This window comes from Perognathus longimembris, chromosome 5 (genome assembly GCF_023159225.1).
Source record: "Perognathus longimembris pacificus isolate PPM17 chromosome 5, ASM2315922v1, whole genome shotgun sequence".
In the NCBI taxonomy this organism is placed as follows: domain Eukaryota; kingdom Metazoa; phylum Chordata; class Mammalia; order Rodentia; family Heteromyidae; genus Perognathus; species Perognathus longimembris.
The window spans coordinates 4,784,257-4,795,132 of NC_063165.1; the positions used below are offsets into that span (position 1 = coordinate 4,784,257).

General features: G+C 49.4%; 1 protein-coding gene across 2 annotated transcripts in view; it reads right to left on the bottom strand.

Moving 5' to 3' along the window:
• Dyrk1a (dual specificity tyrosine phosphorylation regulated kinase 1A) overlaps positions 1-9,599 on the bottom strand; it is a 128,475-nt gene extending 118,876 nt beyond the window's left edge. Inside the window, exon 1 of one of the 2 annotated variants that reach the window (XM_048346230.1) lies at positions 9,333-9,599. The gene's annotated coding sequence lies outside the window, so the exon portion shown is untranslated. The remainder of the gene's footprint in view (positions 1-9,332) is intronic. The other variant, XM_048346231.1, reaches the window with a different exon arrangement.
• Positions 9,600-10,876: the final 1,277 nt, after the last annotated feature.

Here is a 10,876-nt window from a genome sequence, read left to right on the forward strand (position 1 = left end):
TAGTTAATCAAGCTCAGTGGGTACTAAGCAAAATTATCCACATTCCTTTTATCACTGTTGGCCCATGACTATCCCACAAGTGACAGTTCTCAATTTGCCTCAGAAGAGTGCAAGTCTCCCTCTCAAAAAAGCTCTTGATGTAGCTGCTAACTTCTAATTTCTAAAATGACACTGAGCTAACTGATAAAAAGTGTAAACCTGATAAGATAGAAAGAATATTCCTCTGTGCATTATTTCCACTTTAAATTAGGGAACCCAATGGAATGAATTGCAACAGTGAAAACTTCAAGAAATCAGATTTTTTTTTTTTTTTTTGTGGGCTGGGGATATGGCCTAGTGGCAAGAGTACTCGTCTCGTATACATGAGGCCCTGGGTTCAATTCCCCAGCACCACATATATAGAAAATGGCCAGAAGTGGCGCTGTGGCTCAAGTGGCAGAGTGCTAGCCTTGAGCAAAAAGAAGCCAGGGACAGTGCTCAGGCCCTGAGTCCAAGCCCCAGGACTGGCCAAAAAAAAAAAAAAAAAAAATCAGATTTTTTAAAAAGAAAAGTAATAATTTGAGGACAAAATTTCTGTTTGTTCCTTGTTTGTTTTTTTCTTGGTTCCACTCTTGGGGCTTGAACTCAGGACCCAAGTCTTGCCCTTGACCTATTTTACTCAAGACTAGTGCTTTACCACTTAAGCTACAGCTCTACTTCAAGATTTGGGGTGGTTAACTACAGCTAAAGGCCTCACAGACTTTCCTATGAAGACTGCCTTGCCTTCAAACTATCATCCTCAAATCTCAGCCTCTTGAATAACTAAGATTATAGAAATGATAGGCCCATAGGCCAAGTACGTACCTGTCCGATCTACCTACCCTCAAGCTGCCCACCACAGTCTACTGCTAACAAGGCCTCATTTAAAACTTCAACTTCTCACTTTCAAATACTCCTTTAACTAAGTCATTCTTCTATTGGACTCAAAAGGACAATTAAGTGAGCCAACCATTTACCAGAAATGCAATCACACAGAGAAAGCCACATATTTTAAAGTGACAGCTACTGCTATAAAAATCCTAATGCTTTTTTTTTTTGCCAATCCTGGGGCTTGAACTCAGGGCCTGGGCACTGTCCTTGAGCTTCTTTGCTGAGCCACAATGTCACTTCTGGCTTTTTCTGTGCAATGTGGTACTGAGGAATGGAACCCAGGGCTTCATGCATGCTAGGCAAGCATTCTAAGCCACATTCCCAGGCCCCCAATGCATCTTGTAGGCTTTGTACACCATTCTTTCTCCTATAGAAAGAATAACCAGGAGTCAGGAAGGAGAATTAAAGCTAGTTCCAAGTCTGCTTAGCTTCTTTGCATTGATTGCCTACTCCAATAAGAGAGGACCATTTTGTTTCTCAAAATGTTTCTTCTGCATCTCAGTTACCTGAAATCCTTATGAAGAAAGCAGATTCCATACATTGCCCCTAAATGTACAGAAAGACAAGTATTTGAGAGCTTGAGAATCCCAGAAACTGATAACCATCACTTTTCCCAAGTCCCTATTAAACGATAGTTCAAAGGAATTCTAGATCTTCCTCTTTTTTCAAACCCACAAAAACTAAAGATGAGACTTGATAGTATGTATCATTACTTGCAATGTTCAATGACTCAAATATTTACTAAATCTTGACACGATCCAAGTGTTATCCTAGCATAATGTGCTCCAGAAACTAGCAGGAATACACATATAGCATAAGCCCAGATTACTAAAACTAAATCCAAAAGCTTAGGTTTCAAATGTTACTTACATGACTATCATTCACCACAGCTACCAAGAATTACACTTCCATCGAAAAGTCAGTAAGATAATACATGAGAGGCCCCAAATTCCTTCACTGCTAAAAGTATAGATATGTTTTCCTAATTTGACTATAGATGTATATATTGTATAATTCATAACCAATTTGAGTTTGCATACTATATAGTTCAGAAGAATGAACTAGATATAGAAAATAAGACTTACTAGCATAAGCTGCTTTTTTCCCAAAATTTCTTCCAAAACACTTGGAAATATGAAGGCAATATTTAGTTTTCCCTCATTCTGTCCTTCTAAACAATTTTCAGCACAAGAGCCACCCTACCTGAGACAACATATACCACTTGTCTTAACAGCTAAGTATGGTAACATGTCTATGTGATACCAACAGGGTGTAAACCGGAAGTCACATGCAGATTCCTGGTTTATCTTCAAAGGAAAGAGATCTGACCCAGACTGGAATGTGGCTTAGTGCTGGAGTGCTTGCCTAGCCTAGGTTGGACTCTTCAGAACCACATAAACAGAAAAAGCTACAAGTGGCACTGTGGCTCAGTGGTAGAGTACTAGCCTTAAGCAAAAGAAGTTCAAAGACAGGAGCTGGGAATATGGCCTAGTGGCAAGAGTGCTTGCCTCATATACATGAAGCCCTGGGTTCCATTCTCCAGCACCACATATACAGAAAACAGCCAGAAGTGGCGCTGTGGCTCAAGTGGCAGAGTGCTAGCCTTGAACAAAAAGAATCCAGGGACAGTGCTCAGGCCCTGAGTCCAAGGCCCAGGACTGGCAAAAAAAAAAAAAAAGGAAGGAAGGAGGGAAGGAAGGGGATCTGACTGCTCCTTGTCCTATTTCGAGACTATGGAAATGGCATAGAGCTATCTTGTAGTACAGGCAAACAACAAGCAAAGCAACTACAAGTCCCCACATCATGGAGCCATCATACCAGCCTTAGGTTACTTAGTTACTTTATGAGGAAAAATAAATGTTTAATTCAGTTTAAATTAACTTAAAGCCTAATTAATGCATATCAAAAAGTGTCTCACGCCTACAATGCTTGCTACTCAGGAGACTGAGATGCAAGGATCACAGTTCAAAGCCATCCTGGACAGAAAAGTCTCTGAGATTCTTATTTCCAATTAATAGGAAGGAAGGAAAGAAGGAAGAAGAAGGAAGGAAGGAAGGAAGGAAGGAAGGAAGGAAGGAAGGAAGGAAGGAAGGAAGGAAGGAAGGAAGGAAGGAAAGAAGGAAGGGTAAAAATAAAAGCTGGAAGTAGAGCTGTGGCTTAAGTGGTAGAGAGCTCTGAATGAAAAAAAGCTCAGGGATAGCCCTAAGTTAGGAGTGGCACCCCAAATTTTTTTATAATTACATTTAGAGCCCAGCACCAGTAGCTCACGTCTATTATCCTAACTACTTGGGAATCTGGAAATGGTTTTTAGGCCAGTACAGTCAGAAAATTTCCCCAAGACCCTATCTCAAAACAACAACAACAAAAAAAAAGCCAGGTACCACTGGCTCACACCTACTGAGGAGACTGAGATCTGAGAATGACGGTTTGAAGTCAGTCCAAACAGGAAAGTCCATAAGGCTTTTATCTCGAATTAACCACCAAAAAGCTGGAAGTGGAGCTGTGGTCACTAGTCTTGACTTGGAACAAAAGCTCAAGGACACTGCTCAGGCCCTGAGTTCAAGCCACAGGATAGCACATACGTGCACACGCAAAAGAAATGTTTAAATTTATAATAAGTATTAAATAACAGCTACTTAGCAACTGGGAAAGCTGAGACTGCAAATTCTTGCTCTGAGTCACAATAAGCCTCATACTGAACAACTCCATTTCTGAGATTAGTATGACTCTACCACTTATGTTTATAACCATCTTGCATGTTTATTAAAACCAAAAAACTGCAGGATCTCATTTCACATTCTCAAAATCCTGGGTAGGGGAGCTAGTGATAGCCACAACTGATATATAGAATCCTAAAGCACAGAGAAGTTCTTATACTCAAGACTAATAAACAGCTAAGTGGGGTACCTAGGCAGGAATCAGCACATAGGATCTTCCTTCCATGCATATGTGTACACACACACACACACACACACACACACACACACCTGCTATGTGCTGGACAATGGAGTCACAGTTTTCATCAAGGAAGACTTATGGCCAGGCACAGTCACTCAAGTTTGTAATCTTAGCTACTCTATACACAGACTGGGAGGATCACAGCTGGAGGTCAGCAGGAGGGAGAAAGTCCAAGACCCCATCTCAACCAATAAAAGCTGGGCAGGCTCAAGTGGGAGAGTGCTAGATTTGACCAAAAGAGCTCAGAGACAGCACCCAGGTCCTGAGCTCAAGCCCCACGACCTGTGCATACGAGCATGCACTCACATGTGTGCACACACATATACACAAAAGCCTGGGTGTGGTGCTGCATACCTGTTGTTCCAGCATGAGAAAAGGGTAATAAATAGGATCACAGAAAGGAAAGACTCAGTGGAAAAAAAGACTGCTTAAGTGGTAGAGTGGCTGCGTAGTGAGCACAAACCACCTGAGTTCAAACTCCAGAACACTAAATGACTTCCTGTTTGCTGTCCAGATGAAATCTAACAACGAATGTGACATGAGAATAAATATATACGTGGACGTGCCTGATTCATTATCTAGCTTGTGAAAGAAAAAAAAAAGTAGGGGGTCCAAGGAACCTCACCTAGGCTGGGGTTTGAGGAGGCTTCTATCAAGTATGAGTGAAACAGAAAGGCAGGAGGAAAGGAGAAAACTAATTTACATTCACTACCACCTTCACAAGAATCCTATAGTAACTGTCATCAACCCCCTTTTACTGATGAAAGTGAGGCTTCAAGAGACCATCATGCCTAACACTTCCTCTACAAGGGTGTGTGACTCCAGAGCTGACTGACAGCAAGCTCTGCCCATCCCAGTGCAAGTGGTCTTCTCCACAGTAACATGCTACTTCAACTGCTACCTTAACTATATTATCAAGAAGATTTGGGATAGGCACCATAGTTTGAGTATCTTTTTACCCAAGTACAGATGCCAAGATACAAACCTTAACCACAAATGTTAAACCTCATTAAATTTTTTTAAATCAACTCTTGTCATTAGAAATGTGTTTATTGAATAAGATGAACACAGCAGAGCTGATGCTAAAAGCTGGTTTTACTTCATGCCAAACCAGTTTATTAGCACCCCTTTCTCCAAAAATTCAACTTAAACATTTCAATTATGGGGAGATAAAACTACCAATCACTAACAAATGGTCCACACATTCTAAACTATACTCACTGTACATAACATGAAGAGCCTAAGTCCCTCAAACAATTTTTTTTAACAAGTTATCTTCTCAAAAAATTTAACAATGCAAACTTCCAAAAAAAAAAAATCCCCTTCTGGAAAAGAGAGAACTTAGCTCTGGTTAAATAGCCAACTGTCAAGAAACTCAAATGACTCACTATCAGCAACAAGTACATCTATCCTATGAGGAACCCATCATTGAAGATGTTCAACACAAGCTATCTCTGACAACCAATCTGAACTCACTACAAACTCTGGAAGCAGGATTTCAAAGCAAAGGCTTACCCCCTCCCCCCCAAAAAAAGGTTGTTTCATTTTATGCCATTACTTGTGAATCCTTTTGTTGCCATATACCAAATGGGAAACTGAGGCTGCCTGTAGCCACTAGATTAAGAAACATGGGGCTGGGGATATGGCCTAGTGGCAAGAGAGCTTGCCTTGTATACATGAGGCCCTGGGTTCGATTCCCCAGCACCACATATACAGAAAACGGCCAGAAGTGGTGCTGTGGCTCAAGTGGCAGAGTGCTAGCCTTGAGCAAAGAGAAGCCAGGGACAGTGCTCAGGCCCTGAGTCCAAGGCCCAGGACTGGCCAAAAAAAAAAAAAAAAAGAAACAAGACTTGCCTGTATCATCTACTACGAACCTTAACCATAACCTTACATTAGCCATGTGAGGGCTCCATTTCAATCTCACATACCCAATGGCAAACTTTGCAACTCCAAACTTTATAGTTGACAGGAGGCAAGGCTTCAAACCATTTCTTTTCTTAGGGGCAAACAGGAGAAAAATTAGGCAACTTAAAATTATTTGATGACTTCTTCCAAATAATTAAAACATAAATTTTCACATGCACACACACACACACACACACACGTGTGCACCACAAAAATGTTTAATCCAAAATTGTGGAAGCAGTGGTTAAGAATTAACCTGAGTTCTCTACCAAGTCAAGACAATGTGGTGAAAGTTCGCCAGAAGGCAGAGCAACTCCTGTAAGATGCTATCCACTAGTCATATGCCAGTCACACAATCCACTTTGCAACTGACAGGGCAAACTACAGGATCAAGTTCAGGTCACCCCGATGCTGTCAAGTAGTATCTTAACTTCTAAAATGAAGTATGGAGGCGAAAGCAACAAAAAGCAAAGGCTGTATTAGCTCATAGTTTAAGTTACTACTCAGGAACACCACAAATTCTAAGACTAATAATTGGGAGTAAAGAGCCAAATTCTTGAGGAGACTGTGGAACTCTGTAGGTACTGCTGGGTTTATTTAGATGGTTAAGTTCTTGGGTAGAGAAGTAGAGAAGAAAATGTGCATGTGTGTGCGTGTTTGGGTGGGAGGGGGGACCAAGTAAAAAGCTCTTCACTGTAAGAGAACTAATGCCAAAGCAAAGATAAATATACATACACATATCTAATCACAAATACTAAGACAGTCATCAACTAAGCTCCCCTCTCCTACTAGTCTTTTTAATGTCACATACAAGGCAATCCCCTTCTTGCCCATAATACAGTTCTTTCTACCCCAATTTTCTTTCCATACCTAGACTCATCAGCCATAAACATGTATACAAAAGCAACACTGGATAGTCTGAATTTCTAAATATTTGTTTTAAAAAATCTTCCAAATAGCCAAGATTTAATGCAAATAATACTTTATATATTTAAAAAACAACACACATGCCAAGGGTCATGACACATCCTATTTATAACAAGTTATCTTGACTTTTACTTTTGCAGATAAGTATGCAAAGCATTATGTTGTGCTAAATACCTTGTTGCACCCCTGTACTCCACTCCCACCTCTTTTAAGTCACAAAGTAACTACTCTTAAGTAAAATTAAGTGACATGCCTCAGACAATGTTCTAAGGGAAAAAGTAATTTCTACCCAGGCGCCTTTTTTTTTTACTATTGACATTCCCAAACAAGACACTCCACTAAAGTTGAATATTTTCATTTATCCTGAATGTTGGTGCTTCTAATAATTAACATGCACGTTTGGATCTCTCAAATAGTAATTTTCTATGTTAAATTTCTAACAAGCCCTACCAAAAAGTCCCCAATATTTAAGAAATGGTCTCACACCTAATCTTCTAGAAATATCAAAAATCTCACTAATTTAGTCCATTCCCCACCCTTACCAATAACTGTCATTCCTGTAAGTCTATTTCTACAACGCTAAAATCTCCTTTCAATGCACATGTGCCTTCACCTTTGAAACACAAGGTGTAACCCTTCCTCCTAGAATTAGTTTCAGAGCTTATGCCTCTCTGAGGTAAATATGAACGTTTTATACTTAGTTTTTACAAGAGTACTTGGGAGTAGAAATTGACAGAAGTCCTTAACTTTCTGGCAAACTCTGAGGTCTAAATAAATTTGGACAGCTACCATAAACACCACTGCTATGCCAAGGCAAACCCTTCAAAACTACTAGGGGCACGTCAAGTGTAAACCCTATGTACATTAAGAATCTTAACTAGCAACAAATAAACTTTTATTTAACAGTTATTTGTCTGAAACCTTAGCACATGAAATTGCAGCTCTAATCTCCCATTTACACACTGCCAGAAAATAATATTCTCTTAAGGAACAATTAAGAGGAATGTAAGGGAACAAAAGCTAAAAGCTGGCTTCAAAGAATTATCGATGCCTCAAATCGAAATACATTAACTCATTTTAACACGTGCAAAATAATCTAAAAGGCTATGGGACACATAAACCTTAGAAAAATTACTAAAAATAGCTTGACACAGAACTTTCTTAGGATTGATCAACATTCAAAGGATACCTATGATTAAAATGATGAGCGAAATGCACCAAGCAGTTATTCTCTTATTCCTTCCACGGGGGGGGGGGGGGGGGGAGGAGAAACTGACTAGTTTTCTTGGGGGCAGGGAAGAAGAGAGGGCATTCGGGGAGGGTGCATCCCGACCTCTACACTTCTGCAACCCACCAAGTTAACTCCAGGCTTTGTAAGACTGACTACCCGTGGGCTTAGAGCCCTGATTCGCCACATACGAACGGCTCCAAGATCTGCCAGTGTTGCTAAAAAAATAAAAATAAAAAATGACTTTTCGATGATCAGAAGCCTAGCCTGGCTACAACCCCCCCCCCCCCCCACCCCGGGCTCCTGGAGTCCCAGCCGTATGACCTTGGACCAGCCCCGGGCCCCTGCGCGGGTTCGGCCTCCTCATCTGTAAAATGGGCCACAGTCCCTCCTCCACCCCACCCCCCAGCCCCCGTGAGAGTGTGGGGGGCACTAACCTTCCAGCACCCGGGGAGATGGCCTAAGGGATCCCCCTGGCGCTTGGGTGTCATTCAAGGGCCCGGTGGCACCAGCACCAGGCCTGCCGCCTCCATTAGCAGGACCCACGGAACCCGGGGCTGGGCCCAAGAAAGGCCCGGGCGAGCAGCCGGCAGTCTCTGACTCACAACTTGTGCCATTTTTTTTTTAACTCTTCCGGGCTGGGGAGGGGCCCGTGGCTTGGCGGGGTGAGCGGAGCCGCCGGGCCGCGCCGGGGAGGCGGGGGAGGGGGAGGCTCCGGAGCCCCGGCCGACTCCGCCGGGGCTGAGGCCGGTCACCGCTTCCGGCTCCCGGCCCAACTTATCGGGGGCCCCGCCGGGGGGCCCCGGCTCCGGCGCAGGCCCGGAGGGCCGACCTTCGCCGGCGCCCGGCCCGGCCCTGCGTCCCCGCCGACCGGCGAGCCGGCCCCCATTTTCTTAACCCGTGCATTGTCCTTGCGAGGAACCCCGGCGGTTCGCGCGGTGGTGGGGACGGGAGAGGAGGGACGAGGGAGGAGCTGGGGCCGAGAACGAGGAGGAAGAGGAGGAGGAGGACGACGACGACGACAGCCTCCCCCTCTCGGCCCGGACGCCCAGCCCGGGGTCTGGCGCTCGCCCCGACTCCCGACTGCCGGCTCCCGGCTCCCGGGAGGCCGCGGCCCCCGATCCCGCCCTGCGCAACTTTCCCTCGCCGGGCACCCGCCTCCCCTCCGGGGCCCGGCCGGCCCCGGGCTCCCTCCCCCGGCGGCCGGCCCCGGCTGGCGGCCGGGGCGGGCGGGCGCCTCCTCCTAAAATGGCAGGTCCCTCCCTCCCTCCGCCCGCCCGCCCCGGCCCGGCCCGGCCTCGGCCTCGGCCTCGGCGCGGCTCCCCGCCGCCGCAGCGGGGCCGCCCGGGGGGCCGGGGGAGCCGGGCTGAGCCGGGGCGGGGCCGCGGCCCGGCCGGACACTCACCGGGACGATGGCGGGGCGCTCGCGCCGCTCCCTCCGGTGAGTCTCAGCCTCGGGCTCCCGCGCCGCGCCGCGCTCCCGCCGCGGCCTCCGCCGCCAGCGCCGCCCCGGCCGCCTCTCTCCGCCCCCGGCGCTCCCCGGCTCTCGGCCGCGCCGCAGCCCGGGTCAGTCCCCTTCTCCGGCTCGGCGCGCGGTTCCAGCGGCGCCCGGGGCCGGGGGGGGGGGGGAGGCGACAGCCCCTCCCCGGCAAATACCGCAGTCCCCGGGCCCTGAGTCCCGGCGGCGGGGCCGCGCGGCCGCGGCACGGCCCGGCCCGGCCCGGCGCGGAGGGCGGCCCGGCCCGGCGCGGAGGGCTGGGCGGCGGCGGCGAGGCCGGGCGCCGAGTGGCGGCCGCTCCCGGCGGCTTCTTCCCGAGGAGGATTTTGTAAAAAAATCTCACAAAATGGCGCGCGCTCCGAACCTGCGCAGCGAGAAGCGCCGGGGCCCGGGCGGCGGCGGCGGCGGCGGCGGCTCCTCCGCCAGGAGAGCCCGAACCGCCCGCCCCCGACCCCGCACCGACAGACTCACGGACAGACAGACGGGCAGACCCCGCGCACACGCGCGCACCCTCGCACACGCTCGCTCGCACACACTCGCACACTCACACCGGTCCCGCCCGCTCGCCGGCGGCGGCGGCGGCGGCGGCGACGACGGCGGCGGCGGCGGCGGCGGCAGCGGCACCAACAGCAGCAGCAGGAACAGCAGCAGCAGAAGCGGCGGCGGCGGCGGCGGCGGCGGCGCCCGCACCCCCCGCTCGGGGTGTCCGCTCCCTCAGCCCGACCTGGGCCGCGATCCGCAGCAGCGACGGCAGCAGTCTCCCCCGGATCCCCCCGCCGCGGTTGCCGCCGCCACCCCCGCCTCACTCCAATGGGGCTTTTTATTATTATTCGGGCGGGAAGCGAAAGGGTTTAAAAAAAAACCAACCAACAAAATGGCGACGGACCGACCCGGTCGCTATAGCAACTGTCAATCAAAGCGCAAAACCCCGGCTGACGTGCTGACGTCCTCCACCCGCCCCTCGGCCCCCGGCCGGCGGGCGGGGCCTGTTGCCCGGGCAACGGCAGATTCCGTTCCCTCCTTGCCCCTCGCCCCTCGGTCCCCAGCCAACCACCCAACCCCCCTCAGGTCACGTGAAGGATAAATTCGGAGCTGGGGCCCGCTACGAGTGTCCGAGGAGGGCGCGTGATTCGCTCGGGGAGGGGAGCGCGGGGGGGGTGTGGGGGAGGGGGAGGGGGTGGAGGGCCCCCCCCCGAGGCGGCGACCTGCCCGTGCGCGAGCGCCCGCCGCCCCCGGCCGCCTCGCCCCGCCCCGCGCCCGCCGCGCCCGCGCCGACTGCGGCCCGGGGAGCGCGCGGCCTCCCGCGCCGCCGCCCAGCCCCGCGCTTCCGCGTCGCGCGCCCGCAGCCCCGCCCGCGCGGGGCCGGGAGGGAGGGAGGGAGCCCGGGAAGCCCACCCCGCGGCCGCGGCTGCTCACCGGGGTCGGGGCCGGGGAGCCGGGGAGCCGCGGGG